Source organism: Marmota marmota, unplaced genomic scaffold (assembly GCF_001458135.2).
Source record: "Marmota marmota marmota unplaced genomic scaffold, marMar, whole genome shotgun sequence".
NCBI classification, from domain to species: Eukaryota; Metazoa; Chordata; class Mammalia; order Rodentia; family Sciuridae; genus Marmota; species Marmota marmota.
The window spans coordinates 11648668-11672596 of NW_025999968.1; the positions used below are offsets into that span (position 1 = coordinate 11648668).

Below are 23929 nucleotides of genomic sequence, written 5' to 3' on the forward strand. Positions count from 1 at the left end.
ACTGCCACAAAGGAATGATGTGCATTGATTTGGATTATTCAATTTTAACATATATTCATGAGTATTACCTGCAACTTAATCTTGCACCAAAGACAGTTGAGTAATAAGTGATTTTCAAGTAATAGGACAATTAAAAAAAAAAAGTTCACATAATGATTGCACCCCCTTTAAAAAAAAAAAAAACTCTTGTGATGATTATGCAGTGAAACACAGTATAATGTTTTTTGTGATCCCCCATTCAAAAGTTTACGTCTCAATATGTCAAGAGTTATTTCCACTGCTTATCTAACTCAAAGAGAAGTTAAGACTACGTTGAACAGTAATCCCTTAACACACCAATGTCTCTCACAGCTGCAACAAACCCAGCAATTATTTACTGGGTTATCTTTCATGCCATGCATTCTGCATAGAAAACTTAAATGTTCTCCAATTAAAGTAAACTTGGAGACGTTAGTCCACACGTAGAAAAATAAAAAGAGAGTGTGTGTGTGTGTGTGTGTGTGTGTGCGCGCGCGCGCACTTGTGAAGAATATCAAATCATTTGAATTTTATAGTACAATTTGTCAATGTATTGGAGATCCTTCCCCTTCTGGCTCTTAACACAGAGTCATAGAAAATTACTCCTTGCAGGATGTTCCTGATCATTCAGGATGGCCTTTTGCTCTTCATAGATGAGAAAACTGAGGTCTACTGAAATAAAAGTGTCTGGCACAAGTTATTCACATTAGTAATACAAAAGCCACAGCTAGAATCTATCAATTTTCTGAACAATATACCCTTACACATAATCATATTAATGGAGTTTATGATGTTGGGAAAAAACAGGAGCATGCATGTTACATTTTTATATTATCTCTTAGTGTAATACATTTATGCTAGAAAGGAAGACAAAAGCTGAAATTGTTTTTCTGAAGAAAACTAACAAAAATGTATTGTACTAAAAAAAGCTTAAACAGCATTACTATTCTTTTTCTTTAAACAAAAAAAAACTCACTGAAATCCTTTTTTGGAAATCACTTTATAAGACTGATGATCTTAAGAATTATCACTGGACTATATTACTAATCCACAATGCAGCATCAAATAAGTAACATATTGATATGTGGTTATTTCTATTACCTCCTTCTCTGCTGGTATGTGTAACACAGAATATACAGCAAAAGGCCCAAAAGAACTATAATAAAAATATATTTACAGTATATAAAAATTGAACTCTACTGTACATTACCTAAACACTGACATAACAACTTTACTTTTGTTGTCTGTTTTGCTTTCATAATGTTTATAAGGCCTCTTGGGAAAATGTCTGAGATAGTGCTAAATTCTCAAAAAAAGTTATTCCAGTAAATTCAATTTGATGTTTTCATTTTCTCAAAAAAAAAAAAAAGTTCTTACAGCAAAAGGAAGTATTTAAAACCATTCCATTGAGCTATAGTTTAAGTACTGAAGTATTTAACTCCAAATATGCTTCTAGAGTCTCTATGGCCACCTGAGAGGAACTGCCAATTACTTCCAGCTCTGATGCTGTAACAGTCTCCTCACCTGAGGATCCTGCCACCCATCATGCCCTGTTCCAATGTCATCAGCACAGACAACTGAGTCTGCCTTAGTGATTCTTCATGGCCTGGCAATTATATCCCCTAGGACCCGACCCTCATCCAACCTAGAAGCCACATTTCTCTTGCATTCACCCTTTCTTCAGCTGAACTGGATTACTGCTGGAGCCTCTAAACTCCCCTATGCTTCACAATCTCTGGCATGCCCTTGTTTGCAGGTTTCCTCTCACCAGGATCACCTTTTCCCTTTAGTCATTCATCCCAACAAATATTTATTGATAGCCTATTCAGTACCACTGTGAAAATCATAAAATCAAGGTAACCTCTCCCATGCTCAGGGAAGTATGCCCAAATTCTACTCAATCCTCAAGGCCCATTTCAAGATTCCATGTGGATTTCTTTAATAATGTAGTCAAACACTACTGGATCCCAAAACTGACCTCCTTTACCAGACTGTCTGTACTTCTCTTGAATGAGTAATCACTTTACTCAGGAATCAATATAGGTGTAGAACATCTGCTATACCCAGACATGTGCTAGATTCTTCCCCTCTGTTATCTCCTCAAGGACTCCTAAGAGTACCTGCTCTCCCATTCTGTTGTATATGCTCTTGGTGCACAGAGATATACCTTACTTACCCTTATTCACTCTAACATTCACAGTGCCTAGAAAACAATAAATGCTCAATGAAAATATGCTGAAAGAATAATCTATAAATGAATATATGAAGGATGGGAAAGAAAGCATTCATTTGCATAATAATTTTTGAAAAGAAAATGTTAGCTCAGTCCTCCTTTCCTTTATAAATTATTTAAAATTTAAATGTACCGGGCTGAGGCTGTAACTCAACGGCAGAGCGCTTGCCTAGCACATGTGAGGCACTGGGTTCAATCCTTTGCATCACATAAAAATAAAGGAATTTTCTCCATCTACATCTACAAAAATTTTTTTAAATTTTTTTTAAATGAACCCTTCCTCCCATTCAGTATCTTTTAAAAAGGGAATTAAGAACAGCATACTTGCTTAAGACACTTCTTGGTCCAAAAGGCATACCTGCTAGCTTACTTGACCATTATCCCGAATATTAAAAAAAAAAAAAAAAAAAGAGAGAGAGAGAGAGAGAAATAGTACTTTAGCTACAAGTAATGTATGTGGTTTGTCCCTAATTCTGCCAACTACAGAGTACCAGGCACCCTCTTCCAAGCATAACAATGAATGCCCAAAATGCTTCCACATAGTACAACTTCTATACCACCTTTCATACTGAACAGGAATGTCTCCAAAAGGGTTGAAAACACTCAACAGTACAGAAAAAGACACACGGGTCTCAAGTGTATGGGACTTCCCCGAGGTCAGCATCATGCTTTACCATCTTTGCAGACACTGTTTTTCCCAATTAAAGGTACACTTATAAAGGCAGCACTTTTAACCAGATTATTACTATTACTATAGTCCTACAGACTAGAACAGAACCTAGCTCACAGAAGGCTCAATAAACGTCTGTTGAATAAATGCTATAATTCTTTTAAATAATGTTCTGCTTGTTTTGTTTTATATATATAATGTGTATATATATATATAATGTGCATATATATATATATTATACACACACACACACACACTCCCCATTATCAGTACCCTGACAAAACTACTTGTTTCCTGAATCTATTTTTTAATTCATAAATGATTACAAATAAGATCATATATTATGCACATGAAAAGAAGATAAATCAATACAAACAGAAACACTGAACTCATCTAACAAGTGTCTTTTTACAAAAAAAAAGTATTACACATATATATACATATACACATATATTTGCAACTGCTAAGTGCCTATATACAAAGCAAGAGTTTCTTACATAGATTATATCTTATAATTTACAAAATGATTACAAAAGGCAACCATTATTTTCTTGTTTATAGAAAAGAACAGAATACAAAAAGGTTAAGTGTCTTGCCCAAATACACACAGCTAGGAGGTGGCATAGATGACACTGAAATAGGAGTTGTCTGACACATGATTATATTCTAAACCACACTGCCTCTCAGGTAGATATTTAAAAGACCAACTTAATTAGGTTTCTGAAGTGTGGCTGGACCCAGAACCCTGTTTTAAATCTTGAGGGAAAAAAGCGAAGCAAATGAGAAAAACAACCAATTGTTTCAGAAATTGGAAATTAAAGACTCTAGGCATATGAGTCCCTAAATAAGTGAGAAAAGGAAGTGGCTTCGGATTCGGATGTAGTCCCATCCTACGTGATCCAGGTTACACCTTCTATTAGAGGTTCCATTTCAAAATCTGTGAAAGAAAAGAACAAGACAGAAAAGACAAGGGAAGGGAAAGGTAGGGAGGTTGGATAAATTATGTCTACTAATACCTGTCATGATCTTCAATAAAGCAAGATATTTACAGTGTACAGAAGAATACCTGATGTGCAAATGGATAATAAATATGTATTTAATGTCATGTTTTGTTAATTTCTTAAAGGGAAGGACAAGCTACTATCCACAAGCAGACTCTCCTTTTTTACAAACCAACAACATTTTACTGTCCTTTCCACCAATCTGTAAGGAGTTTCAAATCTTTGTTTGGAGTCCTGTGTTTTTACAACCATGTCATATTTGATCCTGAGTCAAACAAAAGCCCCAGCGAAACTATGGTTATAACCACTTAAAGCATCATCACTAGGTACTGAGCAAGACCCAAACTAGACCAGGGGAGCACACAGACTACACCAGCCATAATAAGAGATTTCCTGCTCAATATCCAACCAATTGCCACTCCTTAAAGAATAAAAGGGTAATTATTGTTCATTAAGAAAATAATTACATGGACTAGCACAAAGAGGCAATATTGCTACCTTTCCAAATATGCAAGGAATTAAACCTGTACAGACCTTAGCCTCTTAAACAACCACCCTAGAGTCAGACACGCAGCATTCTGAAACTTCTGCTTCTAACTAAACATAAGGTACTGATCCACTATCACTATTCTCCCTCAAAAATTAAAATTTTTATTTCCATTTAGCTGCCACATAAGATTTATAAAAGGTTCATGTTCCCCTTCTCTTAACTAAAATACTCACAGAGCATACGTTCTTCATCACAGGTTGCCAATTTTTAGTATGTTAAAAATCCCATCAAGATGTACTTATATATGATGTGACAATTAACTTTTAATGACAGATGAAAGAGGTAGATGCTTAAAGTCATTTTGCATCCTATTATAGCACCCATCTAATATAAGAAATTTCCTTTATAAAGGTCAGATAATTTTCTTCTTTTAATCAGACTAAAAGACAGACTAACTTTAAAAGTATATAAAATCTGTTGGCCCAAAAGATGTGTAACAGAATGTAGAACCTTTTATCAGTACTGCACTGCAGAAGTACTGTCTCCATTACTTTTTTTATTAATTTGTTTATAATATTAGACAATGATTTTCATAAATAGCCTTTTCTCTCTGTACTGAGGTTTGAACCTAAGAGTACTCTGCCACTGACCTACATTTTCAGTCCCTTTATTTTCTGTTTTGTGTTTTGAAACAAGGTCTTGCTAAGTTGCCCAGGCTGGTCTCAAATTTGTGATCCTCCTGCCTCAGTCTTCCAAGTAGCTAGGACTGTAGGTATACATATCACACCTAGCAAATAACTAAAATTTTATTCAAGAACTATATTTACAGATCTCTATGTGATATTTTAATATCTGAGGTCTAAAGACATGATTTCCTAGGGTCTCTGCATATATTCATGCAAGCTGTGCAATGCACAAACCTAGGGATAGGTCTGTATTTTATTACAATTTCATACCAGAAGGCAGTGAAGTGTCTTGTTATAAGAAAAAAAAAATAACCAATTATGACAATTTTTCTCAAGAAAGGGTGCCTATTTTCTAATTTATACAAAGGAGTGGAAATTGTGGCTGCTACCCAGACTTATTCTCTAGGAGTTTATGGTTGAGTGTGGCCATTCCCCAGGCAAGCTCCCAGGAACCTAACTGTGATAAGGATTCCTCAGGTTTCCTCCCTGAACTGCAAAGCTGAAGTTATTTTCTGCCAAATGAAACTTATAAAAATACCAACCTAGGAATATCATCTGGGCTCTTAATTCACTAATATTTAGTCCATATACATTTGAGGGGATTCAGTCACAGTGGCAAGGTATGTGGTCACTATATTTCACTACAGTAGTTTCCTAATAAGGCCACCATGAGGCACCACAGTACAGAGATCAGTTAAACCACTCTTTCACAACTAAATCTGTTATGGTTTTACAAACTTCTTTTCTCCTGATCAGCTTTGAGAGGTTTATTCTTTCACGGATAGAACAAATCTAACAGCACAGGAATAACTTTCCAAAGCTCTTTTGCTTAAGATTAGGATGAGCTACTGTGGGGCTGGGATGACTTTTCTAAAATCAAACCGTAATAAACTTAGGGCATTTGATAAACTGGTATGCCATTTAACAATGTGTTATTGTTTTACAAATCCCTGCTGTTTTCACAAGACACAGGGAGCTACACCCAAGCCATGTTTCCACTCAATGTTAGCTACCAAAATCACCATATACCACCTACTACTAAGTCAACTAAAATAAAATGATTTCAAAGTAATGTGTATAACATATTATAGTTTCACTCTAACAATACATTACAGTTCTTAATTTTTTTACCATTTATAAACAATAATGACAAAAAAACATATTACTGCTGTATGGATGTACTATAAATTGGCTAAAAATGTTTTCCACATCATTTGGGAGCTAGCAAATTTCTATAGCAAGCAAAACACCAAGAAGTCTTACATCTTAGACTTAGCTCTGCCACTCAAACAGCCAGGGGCCAGTTCCTTACTCTGTGCCTTGTTTTCTTCAAATTTAAAATAACAGATTGTATTAGTCTAAAATCATCTGAAATGTGCCTTGTAGAGCTAAAATTCTACTACTCTCTTTAGGTTTAAGTTATCCGAATCCAAAATTACTATCTTTTTCTTACAGTAGTATATGTTTCTTTTAAATCACAGATACTTCATCTCTATATAATACCAACTTTAACTTTAGAATTTTTTTTTATTGGTTGTTCAAAACATTACAAAGCTCATGACATATCATCTTTCATACATTTGATTCAAGTGGGTTATGAACTCCCATTTTTACCCCAAATACAAATTGCAGAATCACATCGGTTACACATTCACATTTTTACATAATGCCATATTAGTGACTGTTGTATTCTGCTACCTTTCCTATCCCCTACTATCCCCTTAACTTTAGAATTTTACTAAATTCTTGGAGTGATTCAAGAAACAAGTAACTGAGGAACAACTGTATATATGACAATCTGTTTGATGATGTAGGAACACAAATTAAGAAAAGGAAATTTTATTCTGTGTTCGAAAGCCACACTTTAAACCCATGACATTACAATTCAGTGGAAGTCCAGAGAGGTCCATGCATTACAGAGTGGTATGAATGCCTGTGGGAAGCACCAGAGGCAGGTAAAGGAGTGAGTGATTATGCAGGTGGTCTCAGTAGACAAAAGGAACTGGGATGGATGCCAGCTCCAACATTTACCAGAAGAATGACTGGGCAAGCTGGCAAGCCTCTGAAACAGTTCCCACATATAAAATGGAGACAATAATTTCTACTTCACAGGGTTGTTGGGAGGTGCTTCTTAGTTTACATCATCGCTTAGAAACTGAAGGTCCAACAGGTGGGTGTGGTGATGCAGGCCTGTAATTCCAGCTACTTGGAAACTGAGGCAAGAGGTTCACAAGTTTGAGGCCAGTCTGGACAACTCAGTGAGACCCTCTCTTAAAATAAAAAGGCTGGGGGTGTAGCTCAGTGGCAGAGAGCTTGCCTAGCATGTGTGAAGCCCTGGGATCAGATGTGGGGGGAAGGGTAGGGATTGAGGGTAGGAAATTACTCTAGTTTTAATTATCCTCATGACTTTTATATTCACAGTCCACTTCAAATGAAAAGCAAAAAAAATAAAAAATAAAAAAGTTAATGGCTTCTAATCACTTCCACCATTACATGCCTTATTCAATAAGCATATGATGCTCTGGTTTTATCAAACTGAAATTCTTCAACAAACCTCTTCATTAGTCATTAATACTACACTATGTCCCAAAGGCAGTATAAATATCAAATACAAAGTATAAAAATTAAATTGAAGAAAAGAGAATCTACAGAAATAAACATTCTAATTTAACTGCTTCTGTGTCAACCCTGAAACATTTAAATTTTAAAAGTTTTGGAGTTTTAATGTGAACAATCTTTTATCACTCTCTCAGAGTAAAATAATTAGTAGGCCTCTTTTCTTGTGGAGAATTTGGAGATAAGATTCTAACAAATAAAACTTCTAAATTATGTAAAATATTAATTGGATAATTGGTCCTGAAATAACTATTAGAAATGTCTTCTCTTTTATAGTTGGCAGAGCTACACTAGATTCTCTAACATTTTCCAACTGACCCATGAAACCTCTCCTGCTACAAAGTGCCAAATTAAAATGTATGTTAAACTCAAAAAGAAAAAAATACTTCGGCACTTGTTTGCATTTCTTTGGAAACACTAGGTGATATCCAATTGTGAACTAAATGTGTTCTGGAACTAAGAGTATTACAAATAACTAGATATCAAATCATATTTTCCAATTGCTTTTCATCCAGATGTACAGATTCCCTACATGATCTTTGAACACTTATTTAAATGCCCAAATAGATTTAAGTACATCAGAAATTAAAGACCAATTTTTTCACTGATAGTTTGTAGTCCAAAAGACACAAACTAAAACCACCATATTTTCTAAACCACCACTGTTTCAGGTATTACAAAAACCTAGCAGGTTGAAAACAAGTAAGAGAAAGAAAAAAGCAAATTTTACCTGAAAAAAGATAAATTCTATATGGCACATGGGGAAGTACAGAAGAAATGGCCAAAATAAGTATGTTCTGATCTTAGAGGAGCCAATGCAAATTCAATGACCTGGGTCAAGCCACTTAACTTTGGGCAAGACTGTTGCAACTACTTAAAAATAAATGTCTAAGTTTATTAGCTAAGTTAAGCTACTTAACTTTATCTGTAAAAAAGAGAATGATGATATCCTACTATGTACCTCATAGCACAGTTAGAAAAGCGCAAATAAAATAATGTCAGTGAAATCATAATGTAAACTCTAAGCTGAAATAACAAGAGTATGATATAACCACTGCTCAGCAATAATAAGGATGAGAGCCTTGTAATAAAGATCTGATGACTTCATGACTAACAGGACGAGAGCAAAGATGTCCAGGCCTTTACTTAGAGATCATACCAAAGACTAAGATGGCTTTCAAAAGAAATTAAATTTTTTTATTCAACTATAGAGAAGCTTGGGCAGATTAGACCATCTTTATAAGAACAAAGGGAACTTCCTATATTTACTATAAAGTGTCAAAAAAGCAACTAGAATATAATAACTTATTAACTGTACAGATGGGAAACTGCTTTAAATAACATGTCTAAGTGAGATAAAAGGAGGTGCCTGTCTTGACCAGTGTGGCAGAGCCAAAGAACGACGCCTCCATGTCGCGTCCTTCTTTGGCTCCATGTGGCCAAAGCTGCTTCTCAGGGAGAAAATGTTTTTCTTCCCAACTCTGATGATGTTCAGTAAAACAAAAGACAAGTTTATTTTATGAGTAAAATATTCCAAAAGGAGGAGAGGAAATGTAATATACCTTATTTTACTTGTAAATAAATTCAGTCCCAATTTTAACAGTGTTGGTTGGAATGATTTATGACATACCCCAGTATCAATGATAGGGAAGAAGGAATAGGAAAACACAAGTTCTGGTCACTAGAGTACCCTCTACATGGGCTAACACTGCAAGGCTTAAAAACATATCAGCCTATTGTACCACAGACCATAGTTCATTTAGAAAAAGACTCATTTACTGATCTCTGATCCTGACTTTGATTCATTCCTGCAGGCTCAGGGCCTCCAATATAAATATAAAACAGAGATGCAATTCAACAAAAAAATAGATACCTACCACACTACATCCTAGGACAGGGGATACAAAAATGAGTAAAATCCAGATCTCACTGCTTGAGATGAGATAACCAACCAAAACCATTGTTCCTCAGAGATGTTCTTGCTAACAATCTGACCTGCCATGGGCTGATCTCTCCACCTACCTACTGTCAGTCTATCTCCATACAGTGTCCTGCTTTAAGGGACCTCCTGGAACTTACCTTCTCATGCCACAGACCTATGGCCTCTGCCAGATCCCTCGTGCTGACCTACAACATACCATCCACACTCCTATGAAGCCAACTTATATTTACTGAGTCCCTACTTTGCAGCAGGCACTTTTCTAGGCAAAAGAGAAACAGCAATAAATAAATGTTATCCCTACCAGTATTTGCCAGATTGCTGATGCTGACCTAAACTGTTCTTTCCCCTACCAACCACCCTAATTTTGCATATTCATTTAATAGTATTTATTAAGTTCCTATTATGTTCTAGATGATGGGGATACTGCAGCAAACAAAGAAAGTCCCTGATCTCATGGAACTAACCTAGTCATGGTATGACACTGCCCAATTTGGAACTTACCTAGACATGGTATAATACCGACCAATTTTTACCAGCAGTCTCCAAAGTAGGGTTCTCAAAACCCAAAACATGAACAACATAGTCCACTCAGAGTAGGTGTAAGAAAACATTAGAATTTTCCTTTATATTCAATTTATCTTATCTTTTAGAATTTGTAATATACTTAATATTTTGTATATATATATATATATATATATATACACTACATAAATAATCCAGCATACATAATTTGTAAATGAACATATACATATCAAGGATATATTCTCTTATTGAAGAGAATAATAGCATTTTAAAAGTCTGGAGGCTAATGGATTGAATAATCACATATTTAGGCCAAGTGGGGTTAGCCTAGGGGCTCCAGTAGGTCCATTTTCTCTCTGACAGAGTTAAGTAACCATTTTGTAAGGATGCTTAGACATTTAGTTGTAAAACTGAAGTTCAAAATTCAGGTTCATCCCCATTTCCCCTCCTAAATCTCCTACTACCCTATACTCATGGGTATATTCCATGGGTATCATGACACCTTTACTTTCTATTTAACATCTGGTCTAGGTGTGTCTTTAATATTCTAGAAACATCCTAAGACCAGAGCCATTGTCTTTTTATTCTACAAGCCCCAGAACTCTTAACCAACTCTTAACAGATTATCCAAATGCAGTAAATACATGTTGCATAAAATACAGACAATTTAATATATGGGACCCAGAATTACCAAGAAGATATGACAGACAACTGATTACTTAAAGAGAACTAGAAATAGTAAAACTTCAATCTGTAACACCAATACCCATTGTTAACTAAAGAACAGTTAGAAATAAATATGAAGCATTCTGAAATTATAATGTCAATAAAAAATGCATTGTTCCATTTTGAAAAACTAAATAAAAACTTTTTAGGAAAATATCTACTTAATAAAAACATACACAGATCATCTAATTCTTAAAATCTATACATTAGACTTACAAGACATCTGGCTATGTTTGAAATATATATAAGTAATGGCATAAGATCACATGTAAGGAAATTAAAGGGAAAAAAAAAAACGTGCTGGGCCAAGTTATGCAACAATCCCAACAATTGTAATCCCAACAACTTGGGAGGCTGTGGCAGGAGGACTGCAAGTCTGAGGCCAGCCTCAGCAAATTAACAAGGCCCTCAACAACTTAGTGAGACCCTGTCTCAAAATAAAAAAAACAAAAAGGCCTGTTGTGACTCAGTGGTAAAGTTCCCCTGAGTTCAATCCCCAGTTACTGCTCCCCTCCCCACTGCAAAAAAGAAAAACACTAACAACCAATTCATTATCATTGTTCTTCATGCAATAAAGTCCCTGTGTGTGTGAGGTATATACACTCTGTGCTTCTGTGTGGTTCCATTCCTCAAAAACTTTCAAGCTGGGGCTGGGGATGTGGCTCAAGCGGTAGCGCGCTCGCCTGGCATGCGTGCGGCCCGGGTTTGATCCTCAGCACCACATACAAACAAAGATGTTGTGTCCGCTGAGAACTAAAAAATAAATATTAAAAAAAAAAAAATAGAAAAAAAAAAAAAAACTTTCAAGCTTCAAAAAATTTATATAGAGTTACATTATTTATAGAGATTGCATGTAAAAAATTATCAACACAAAACACAATCCCGGTCTTATAACATATCTGAACATGTCCTTTGGGTCTAACCTTGCATAGCACCAAATGAGATGAGAATGCACGTCCACATATGAAACCTGTAGAGAAGTTCACTATTACCATGAGGACTGGTAAATAATGATAGCCAAATGAGCGGAATTCCATGATGCCAAACATCCCCAAGACAAATTATTCACTGCTTTAACGTAAACATTAGGGCCAGGCACCAGCCCTCTGCAACCACAAGGCTCTAAGCAACTCTGTGATACCCTGTCTCTAAATAAAACACAAAATAGGGCTGGGGATGCAGCTTAGTGGTTGAGTGCTCCTGAGTTCAATCCCCAAAAAATGTAAATAATTAGGGTCATTATCCATGCTGTGAGTTTATGAAGAAATATTTTCCAAGACCTGCTTCTTTATGATTTAACTTATGAATGCATTTGTTTGTTAATAAAGTACCCAGGGGTAGCAAGTGAAATGCCAAGCACAAAAAATTTGTAAGCAAATTTTTAATTTAAACTGGGTTGATATCCAGAAGTGACCAATCAAAAGAAGGCCACAAATAAAATGGTGAAAATTCTGAGGTAGAATAAACACAAAAGTCCCAAGGAGTCAACCTCAACTGAAAGGAGTTTCAGGCTGAAACCATCCTGGAAAACCTAAAAACTGCCCAATGGAAGCACTGAGCATAATTTATCTATAATTTCTCATGGATAAAAAGCATTTTTTAACACATTTTCACCTCTTTAGAAATCAATGCTAATACTTACACTACAGGTCTTATTAATATATTCCTGATTAATATAATTTATATAAGTGAAGTATTAACTACAGTAGTATATATTTGTACTGGCATGTTTTCAGGTCCCTTTATATTTAGTTCAAATTACCATTCTATTAAGTATGCTTTTACCATTATTTGGTATATGTGGAATCCTCTGAGATGTTATACAGTCGAAAACTTTTTCCCCCTTCAGTTCAATCATGTTGTCATTACAGATTGTGACATTAGTAAAAATAAAAAGGAAGTCTATAATATTTGACTAGAATACAAGTTTATATAAATTTAAAGCTTTATTTAAAAAGTAAGTGGCCTTGAGCTGGGGTTGTGGCTCAGCCATAGAGCACTCGCCTAGCACATGCCCGGCCCTGGGTTCGATCCTCAGCACCACATAAAAATGAATGAATGGAATAAAGATATTGGGTTCAACTACAACTGAAATATAAAAAATTTTAAAAAGCCGGTGGCCTTATAAATATATAAGAAGCCAAAAAGATGCACTAATATTTAAATAAAAGTGGTTTTTAAAAATCCATTCTAGTGCTCTAGCCAAATTAGTTTTACAATCTTAATGAGAATAATAGTAAAGAGCACCACAGCAATAAACTCCCCCCATGTTTCAAGGTCCAGCTCTTACACTGGAATTGGCCAGTTTTCCACTGGTATTTACTCAGTACTACTCTGCACCATGTTTTCTACAAATTAGCACAGATTAACTTATATGATAGATATTTACATCAACTGGCTTTCCCAGCCAGTAAAACATGTTTGCTTTGAGGACAAGGGTTGTTTCGTATTATCTCTAGATCCTCAAGTCTAGGTCAAGCATCAACAGGTGTAGGTATGTGATCTATGAACGCTCAATTGAATTGATACTGGTTTTTGCTATCTGACTCTCACCAGCACTTAATCAAATTATTTAATTTGGAAAATGTTCGAACATGTCTTAAGAAAACAAGGAGAAAAAAATGTGTAAAATGCCATAAAAGTTAAACTAATTCAAGTTACCAACTTATCTGAATGAAAACACGGCAAAATTGTTTACTATGGGGAGAGGAGGAGGTAAGGCAACAATTGGAAACCTAAAACCTTTGGAAAAGTATTATTTGGCTAAAATAATGCAAAAAAAGCAGAGTATGATAATAAGATCATCACTGGAAAATGCCACTTTGCTAAAATAAATACTATTTACATATTTCATAGATCAGGGAAAAAGAAAACCCAATTGAAGTTTAAAAAAAAAAAAGACTGACAAACTTTTAATCTTCTATATCTGAATTAGACTATGACTTTGCTGAATTTGCAAAGATAAAATAATTTCAGATGAATAGGGCCCACAGTACCATAAGGCAATGTTACTTTGTATTTTCTAATTGATGTGCTACCTCCATACAAATGTGTAATTTATAAAATCCATTCTACTTATCACAATAAAAACAACCTTCTTAGGTAAATAAATCAAAAGTACATACCCTTAAACACACTTCCAAAACAGATGAGAACTTTTGACCAACCTTATATCTAATTAATGTTTGTTCATCAGATACAGCAAATAAAGGCTGTGAAGTGAATCTACTTATTTATTTTTCCACTAATATTGAACTTCCTTTCCAAGCAAATGCCAGAAAACTATTTTATAACACTATTTATACTATATTGTTAACTCTTCTTATAAAATATTTCACTGATTAAGTATTAAAAACTACCAGAGCACAGACATAAGCTGTTTAGCTTTGAAAACTCAATTTCTCAGGACAGAACAAATGATTTCTATTGATGCACTAGGGGAATTAATAAATGTTAAAAATAATATTTGCTATCAACATTTCTATACTAGATAAAACAACCAAAAATATAAGTTGACTACACGTCAATTTGTAAACTAAGGGTTGACCTCGCAGATGAAAAATTACAACAGGCCCTGGGTCAGAGATGTTTTGAACCAATTCCCTCAAAAGTGATAAATGTTTACAGAGTTCCAGCATTATCACCTCAAAATGAAGATTTTTCTTTAGAGAGGGAGAAAAAGTGGGGGTAATTCTTGGCTAAAAGTTGTCCCAAACATTTCATTTCTAACTTCTTGGAATGAGGTCCTAATGGCAAGTAAACATAGAAGAAGTCCTAGGAGATTACAGCACTGCAGACAGGCCATCTAAGCCTGGTAAAATCACTAACTAGCTGTGCAACTTCAGACAAGTTATTTAATCTGAGACTTAGTTTTCTTATCATCAAAATAGGTTACTTCTCATCTAAAAATTGCAAAAAATAAAATTTGTACAGCAAAGGAGGCCGTTGGACCAAATTATCTTTCTCCCTTCTCGGTAATGTAAAATACTACTTGGGAAACTGTTCTGAAAATCACATTCAACTTTCTCCTAAGTATAAATCAAAATCTAGAGTCATTCTATCACCCTAAGAAATAAAAATGATTGAATAAGGCATTTAGTTCACTTTATTTTAGAAAAACAACAGATGTTTTTATTTCACATAGACCTGTTAAAGGTTCCTCATAATCTCTTCCTAATTGACACTTATATGTAGGGAAGTTTATAAGTCTCAAAGTCACGTATCAATAATTTTATTATACACGACTAGTGTTAAATAATTAAAAACAACACAAAAACTACAAATCTTTAAAATCAAAGTTATAAAAAATGAAGTTCAACCCTATATTCTCAACTTACAGTATTTACAGGTAATATCGCAAATGTACATTACTGAATACAACAAGCTGAGGGCTGGGAGTAAAAGAAGAGATGAAAAGGTGGAGAAAGAAGGGAGGGGAGTATGGAAGGAAAGGAGGAGGAAATGAAAATTTCAGCAACTCAAAAAATAACAAAAGTTTGACAGCTGTATATAGAGATTTATTTTCTCACTTTGTTCTATGCCCCACTATATTCCCTTTGCAGTCAATGAGAATGTTACACTTGGATAAGTTTTGAGAAGTACACCAAAAGTTGAAAAACAACCCAGCATTTTTTAATATTAAAAGAATCAACATCCGGGTGCCACTGCACATACCAGGTAATCCCAGGAGCTCGTGAGGCTGAGGCAGGATTGTAAGTTCAAAGTCAGCTTCAGCAACTTAGTGAGGCCTTCAACAACTTAATGGGACCCGGTCTCAAAATAAAAAATAAAAAGGGATAGGGATGTGGCTCAGTAGTGAAGTGCCACTGGGTTCAATTGCCAGTACCCAAAAAACAAAAAAGGAATCAATAATATTAAAAGACTCCCTCTGAATTATTCCATCTGTGACTTTCCTACACCAAGGAATGTAATTATGTATGTCAAGAAACAATAAATCATATCAATAAACAATTCTTTAGCATTAACAGTTCCACTCTCCATCAAATGAAGACTGATTTAAGTTTTACTATAAGGATAAACCAGATACACCTATTATTTTATTCCTAGAGAGGCATTTAGAGTCTTCCTTATATGACATGCTTTTTATTTTCCTATACTGGTTTTATAGGAAATTAAAAGTAAAAGGCAAATTCGTAACATTTTCTAATTTACTACTGAAAACAAAGGAATCTAAAATCTCTATAAAACCTGAGAACATTTTTATCTGAGAATAGACCAAACCATTTTCTATTTTTTTTCTGATAAATTGAAAGAAACGCATAAAAGTGGAAACACAATAAAGGAAATAGAGCCCTTTCATGAAACTTGAATAGTAAATAAATAACTAAAATTTGTTCAGCACTGAACACTGAAGAAATATTAACATAGAAGTTTCAAATATTATATGGATTTATGTGTTTATTTAATAAAACAAAAATTACTTCAACACAGGAATCACAATGTCAAAATAGAATGTAAAAGGCTAACTTAAATATAAATTAAGCAGCCTGTGTATGTTTAAGCTTTCCTTGTCCAGGAAAGTACAAATAACACTAACTACTATATTTTGCTTACCTGACTTTCTACCGTCTTATGCCTTACACTCTTATATTTGGAGACACAGACACAGTCGATGGAATTATATATAATGTTAAAAATGTTTCCATGATTTGCCAGCTTGCAATGAACTCAAAATGTTCAGATGATCAATGATCAAAATTAGCAGAAGGAATTTCATTAAGTTAAATGGGTAGGAATATCAGATAATTTCACTTTGTGAACTAAGTAAATTAATGCATTAGGATCATAATCCCTTACCTAAAACCCTCAAGTCCAGATATGTTTCAAGATTCAGATTTTTGTTAAATTTTTAATGTTTAAGTGGTGCAAATAGTACATATCACGTAACATTTCTAACTAGATCATTATGAGGCATAATACCTCATAATGAATCAGTCAGTATTACAACTTACACAGTAAAACGTGAACATCCTAAATGGATTTGAAAATGATTTTAAAAACTCCTATGACAGTTTGGGTTAGGTTTTACTATCAAATAAATTTTAATGCCAAACTTTTGAAAGAAAAAGAAACTTGAAGAAAAAAAGTTTTTTGTAAGTGTTAGAAAAAGGGTTGTAAATCTGTTTTCAATACCACTATACATCAAAGTACAAAAACGTTTTCAAAACACGGTCTATTAACTTACTAGAGATCATGAAAGTATGGCAAATTAAAATTCAGCGAAGAAGAAACATGTTCTTGGCAACTATAATCTTAAAGGTGGGGAAATACAAAAGTTACTTAATTTTGATTTATTCATATAAATTAAAATTTCTACATGAATGTGTAGAAATGTGTATTTGATAAAAATGTGTATTTGATAAAACCATACTATACCTGTAGTCTTCTGTGTCTTCTTTGCATTTGATCACATTTCATTTTCTCTAGCTTTCCTTTTTCACATTGTTTGAGATTTCAGGGTTAATGCATTTCCCATTCATTTTCTCCTCAGCCTGCCCCTCTTTTTTATTTAAGTGCCTATGTTGTGCAATGTCATTTATTAAGCATTACACATGTAACGTTTCTCAATCTTCACACCTTAACACAAGGTAAGTTCTACTGGTTATGAAGAATGCTTCCAAGTAATTAGGACAGTTAAAGTTACAGTTTATAAAGAATTTTATAGGTATATATGAGAATATTCAAAATTTTTATTTATTTTATCATCGTGGCTTGTATTCTGATTTCCTTTCTTGATAGGAAAAGGAATGGTTTAATCACACTATGAACTACCTATAAAACCTACAGCATAATTTATCTATATCTATAACCAGAGAAATCATAATGCCCCATGTATACGCATTCGTCACATATGTCTTGTTGAAAACTGATGCTCTAAAACATCCTAAATATGTGTCAAAGTCACCTGAGAAATGCTCAGTGTTGTCAACTAATGACCTTGAAATATGAAGAGATTTTTCCTGTCCTACTCTAAGCCTTTTTACAGAGATGGAAGTCATTCCTCAAACCTGAAGGATCACTGAATTCACCATGCTTCAGCTTTTCTCTTCTTTTCTCTTGGTTTGTCTTATTATTTCCTTTCCTAATTACCTCTCCAGTAACTCATATCAAGTTAAAATGCACCAGTGTCTCATGATACAAAGTTGAGAATGACTGGAGAGTAAAGAAAAACTAAAAGGTACAGCTTCAAAAAATTTCAAACAGTGGGGGGTGGAGTGAGGTAAACTATAACTATAGAAACAGATACTATAGAGTGCTGAATATGCATAAGGGTCATTACACGCATTACTGTCTTGTATAGTTCTCATACTATTGCATGGTAAATATTAATATACCCATTTTAGAGCTAGAGTATTAGCTCAGTAGAGCACTTGCCTAGCATGTGTGAGATCCTGGGTTAAATCCCCAATACCACATAAAACTAAATAAACAAAATAAAGGTATTTTTCCATCTACAACTAAAAACCAAAATTCCATTTTACCTATACAATAAATAATGGGAGTTCAAGAGTCATGAAATAACATTCTCTAAGTCCCTCAGCTAGTAAGCAACAACAGCACCTAGGGCTCTTTGCCTGCAAACCCTCTGCTCCCTGCACTACACCTATGGGAACATCTACAGAGAAGTATGAGGGGCTCAGTGTTAACAACCAGGCTGACTGAAATACAGAAAGGTGAAGCTGAACGAAGACTTCAGCAGTCAACCAACACCAGAGCATATACAACTCAATCTTTAGCTATCCATCCCTTACAGGGGAGCCTCTCAAAGGTATGGCAAAGGACCTCCCACCGACTTCAGAATCACCTGCTGCACTATCATTTAAATTCCTGGACCCCACCCCAGAATCACTGAATCAGATCACCTAGGGATGGGGCCTTTCATTTTTAGCAAGCACTCTAGGTTGGTGTTTTTCAAACTATAAGTTATAAAACTAATTTAATGGATACACTCAATATTTTTTATTTAATACAAGATTTTGGAATGGACTCAATTTATAAAGATTAGATAGGAATAAGAAATATCCAGAGGCCACTGCACTTTGTACTGTTTCAGGAAACTTTTGTGGGTTGGGATATAAAAGATATTTCCTACACCAATCATTTCAGTATAAACATGTGAGAAATACAGTGTTTTAAACAATCTTTATCCTCATTTCTCCTTTTAATTGTTATTGGTCTTTAATCCTTTTACAAAAAAATACAACTTATATGTCCTTTTTAGGATCACAGTTATTCTATTTCAAAAGCTTCTGTTGTATTGCCTGAACTTTTTACCTGAGGACCATGCTTAAAACAAGTGGTTTAATTATTTAACCAACATTTTATAATATTTTAAATTTTTCTAAGGTTTCATAAGATCCAACTCACTCATTAAATTTTTGATATTTTGTACACTATCTCCTCACTGTGTAAAGTTATTTCACTACTTGGATTCTCAATCAGACTCACATAACTTAACTTTATATTCTAGTAGATGTGTCAATGCTTCATGGTATTTAATCCTTTAAGTCCTTCACTCCCTCATTTTCTCCTATATATATATATACTTTTAGATAGAATTCTTGGTTGACACTTAATTCAATTTTTACCATACCCTTTTTTTTTGAAAGAAAAAAAATCAAAACCAAAACAAATAAGGATTTTCCATGTATATCCTTTTCCATGTGTATCTCTTTTTTTTTTTTTGTAGCAGTTTTTAAATGACATATAGTAAGGCTGGGCATGGTGGCACATGCCTGTAATCTTAGCAACTCAGGAGGCTGAGGTAAGAAGATTGATTAAAAGTTCAGGGTCAGCCTCAGCAATAGCAAGATTCAGTCTCAAATTTAAAAATAAAAAGGGCCGGGGATGTAGCTCAGTAGTGAAGCATCTAAACTTGATCATCAGTTTAAAAAAAAAAAAAAATTGTACAGTACACTGGCATTTCAAGAAACTGTAATTGGCTTCTGAAGGATAATATGATCACCTGTGAATGCTGAGTGAAGTTACACTCAAAACTTTCCTCAGATATAACTTGAAATATCACAATTTGACACAGTATGTGATGACTGCCCTTGAGGTAGTACAAACTTACTGATTGAATTTGGTCACAGACTCTTCATGCTGGAAGAACTTCCAGTCAGTCTTAGCCTTGGTCTTACTGCCTTCTGAGTAGTGTTTCTCAAAGTGTAGCCTAAGGACTGCCTACATCTGATTTACCCCAGGGCATGTGATAAAAGTGAAGCAGTGAAATTATAATGTTCTTGCTGAAGTTAGGTTTGTTTTCATTTAATGATGAGAGCAAAGAATCTGACTTAAAAATTTAGGGGAGATACCACTCAGACATGTTTTCAAAGGTATCCTAGATGGTGAAATGTTAAAAAATGAGGTGGACTTCAAAGCACAAGTTCAAGTGTCTTTTGTTTAAGATAAAGCACCTACTTAAGTTTAAATCTTAAATTATAGGTATTCCACATTGGTGGTGATACAATATGTCAAAATTAATTGCTTTAATTAATTTGAATATCACAACTAAACATTCTCTGCACTTTTGTGAAACACTAATAATCATCTCAGGGATTTCCTTTAGTGCAGCAAAAATTGGCAATCTGTAATAGGACTACTTTCAAAAAGTTTTTTAAACAGGGTTGAGCTGTGAAACCTTTATTACTTCTATTAAAGATTTCTACTGTAAAAATTACTGATATTCATGGAATGATCCACTTAGAAACATGGCTGTTTTTTTATCCATGTTCTTATAAAATACATGAAAACATACAATGTTAGTATGCTAGGTTAATAGCAACTGATTAGAAATTGTAATTTTATTGAAAAATATAGCTTTGTTATTTTAGATACTGAGCTACATATCATTTTCAAACCTGTTGTTCATTCATAAAAAGCAAAGCTATCTCACAAACTTTTATATGACACTTTTTAAAAATTTAGATGCAAAGATCAAGATGATTTTTTTTTATGTCTCAAGATTACAAATATTTTAAAATATCTTAATCTCTAATAGAAGATTCTTCCAAAAACCACCCCAGTACCTCCAAAGTTATAATACTAGGAAATATCAAAGACAGGCCACCTTTTCAATAGCTGGCATTAAATGTGAAATGCCAACTAAGGCTTCAGTTTCAAAACTTAATAGAGATATACAGAATAATAAAATGAAAGTTTGGAAATTCTTGCCAAAAGAAAAGCAAAAAACTTCTTTAAATTCTTATTTTGATAAGTAAGCCTCACAACTAATTTTTTTTTAGATGCAAATAACTGATTTGGCAGGGTGACTTTTGAAGATCACTATTTCCGAGTTTTATATTATCTCAAGCTACTTCACTGATTTCAAAGACCAAGATTATTCTTGAAAATACTGTTTTAATGAAGCAGTCATTTGATGTCTCAAAGAAATTCAAGAGTTCATCAGATTGCTTTTATTGTGGTACTGATTCCCATGTTAGTTTTTTAATTGGTCAAATATACTTCCATAGAGAATGAAGAAACATTAAAAGTTTGCTGCAATGAACAAAATAATGTGCCTCACATGTATAAATGTGGTGTTCTTTAGTAATCAGGAGTGCCTTTTGAATACTATTGCCCCAGGTTCAAAAATGAAAAACTTCTCTTCAAAACAAGTTTGAAAAAAATCAGACACTGAAATCCATACTCTGATGTATAACTAAATTCTCATTCCAACCACTCCAACTCCTGTTATATATGTGACATATTATAATATCTCCAATGAACTACTGAATGAATTACCTAATTATGAGCAGTAATGTAATATTCACATTCCACAAAAAAATACTGGATACAGAACTTATATAGATTACCTAAAGTCCTCAGTAACCTCACAGTATATTTTGTTACTAAATGGAGACTACCACAAAGGTCTGGTCTTCAAACTCAATTCCTCTTAATACTAAGACAACATTTTATTAATGTACTAAATCTCCCAGCAAGCCAGGAAACAAAATAGACAAGGTCCCTGAATTTTCCCTGTCATGGAAAACTGAATTCAAGTCCATTTTCATTCACAAAATATAATCTCAAAATTCACTGATAATATCATAAAGCACCACAGCTGATCTATAGAATTTAGTACAACTAATTTTCTTAAAATATTAGCAATTCAAGAGTACCTGGGGTGTTTCTTTACAATACATAGATAAACTTTCAAGTTGCAGTTGCAATTCACTATGCTGCTTTCAAACACTTTACAAACCCTGTTTTCACCTATAAAGTTATCACTGACAAACTTTTCCACATTTACTGTCCCACACATATTTTGTAGATGTTTCTGTTTGGGAAGCATACATCTGAAAAAGGCACTTAACAAGAGATCTCAAAGTCACTGTTTATTTTATATACAGGCCACTGAAATGTTTCTAATTACTCAAAAAACATAAATTTTTAAGAAAATTATTATCAATTTTGAGTCAAATCTATACACTAAAGTACTAGATTTACTACACTCCTCAACCCAAAAGTAACTGTTACAAACACCACAGGTTACTCAAGAAAAGAACCTGGAAAACAGCAAGCCAATGTCAGTTACTATAATTAAAAAGAGGCCTAAATGATTCTTCCTTGGGTTTTTAATAATTACAGTAATCCATTGTAAGCTTTCTAAAGTACTAACAAATTTACTAGGCCTTCAACTCTGTAAAATTTCATTATCTATTAAAATGCCTATTGAATAAGTTTTCAAATGACACTTATTGGAGATTAACAAGTAATGAACATTTAAACAATCTTGGAATAATAATAATAACCTGCAGCTGAACTCTAGTGATGAAGAATCATGAATTGGCTTCTTCAGGGAGAAACTCAGGAAGATAAGCTTTTTGGGGTGTTAAAGCTCCAATAAAGCATCTTCCTATGTTAACAATAAGAATCCTTGTTGTTACTAATAGCCACCCAGCTCTCCTGTATAAAGAGTTTGCATACTTACCCAGGAAGGTAAATGGAAAGTACACAGGGAGGAAGATGAACTGCAGTAAAGCCTTTGTCATATGATAGTGACCTATAACGTATTGAATAAAGGTACATGGTCAGTATGGTAAAGCTTTACAATAGTAGAGTCCCAAGTCCTGTAATATCTATGAAGGAAGAACACCAAAACCCCCCGGAGTCCAGCTCCCACCAACTCCTCCCCTTTCTCCTCCCTCCCCCACCATAAGCTGTAAAGGTAAGGAAGGGAAAGCAACTCCCTGTATTAAAAGGGCAGAGGGTAGGGGGGTAGCCCGGCTGGCATTCCAGGGTGTCTTCAGCACCCTTGCTTCCTACTCCCCGTCTGTACAAAGCGGAAAGTTGATCCATTCTGTAAATGCAAAATCCACATGTGATCATTCATCAACTTGCACAAGTGATCACCGCCCCCAGGACAAATACACCAGTAACCAAATCATAGCGATCGATGGGCAGCCCAAGCCTTGCTGTGCCCAGAAGCCAGCTGGAGGTGCCACCGCGGCGGCAACGAGTCCAGGTATAGCGCAGCCCCCAGCCCTGCAGACCTGGGCGGCCACAGCCATCTCCCAAAAGCCCGGCCCGGGTCAAAATCCTGAGATTATAGAGATCGGAACCAACCGGAGAAAACACATTCGCCAGAGCCCACAGCTCCAAGCGCAGGGCCACCAGGTCTGCGAGGTCGGGGTGGGGAAGCTAGGAAACGAGGAGGGAGGAAGGGAGCAAGAGATCCCACCCTGGCTTTGTTGCTGGTCAACATCAAGTTTGCATCTTAGTACAAAATGTCGATCTTAAAGGCTGACAAGACAGAGGCAGAGGGAGAAAGAGAAAGGCAATAGAGTCCATCTTGCTTTGGGGAAGAGGGGGGAGGAAAAAAATGAAGTGCAAATCCCACACTCCAGGCGTAAAAGTCTGCTAAACACCTTTCCACAACGTAGGAGCAACGAGTGGGGTGTCCCCGTGCCCGTGCCCGCTCGAACTGGCGGCGGTCTGAGCAGAAAAACGCCTCCCTCTCCTCCTCTTCCTCCTCCTTCCCCTCCTCCTCCTCCCGTTCC

The 23929-nt window shown here is 34.8% G+C and overlaps 1 protein-coding gene across 8 annotated transcripts in view; it reads right to left on the reverse strand.

Moving 5' to 3' along the window:
* Positions 1 to 23929, reverse strand: part of Bbx (BBX high mobility group box domain containing) — a 261386-nt gene that overhangs the window by 236180 nt on the left and 1277 nt on the right. For all 8 annotated transcript variants that reach the window (XM_015478557.2, XM_015478556.2, XM_015478555.2 and 5 more), the window contains exon 2: positions 22861 to 22932. The gene's annotated coding sequence lies outside the window, so the exon portion shown is untranslated. The remainder of the gene's footprint in view (positions 1 to 22860; positions 22933 to 23929) is intronic.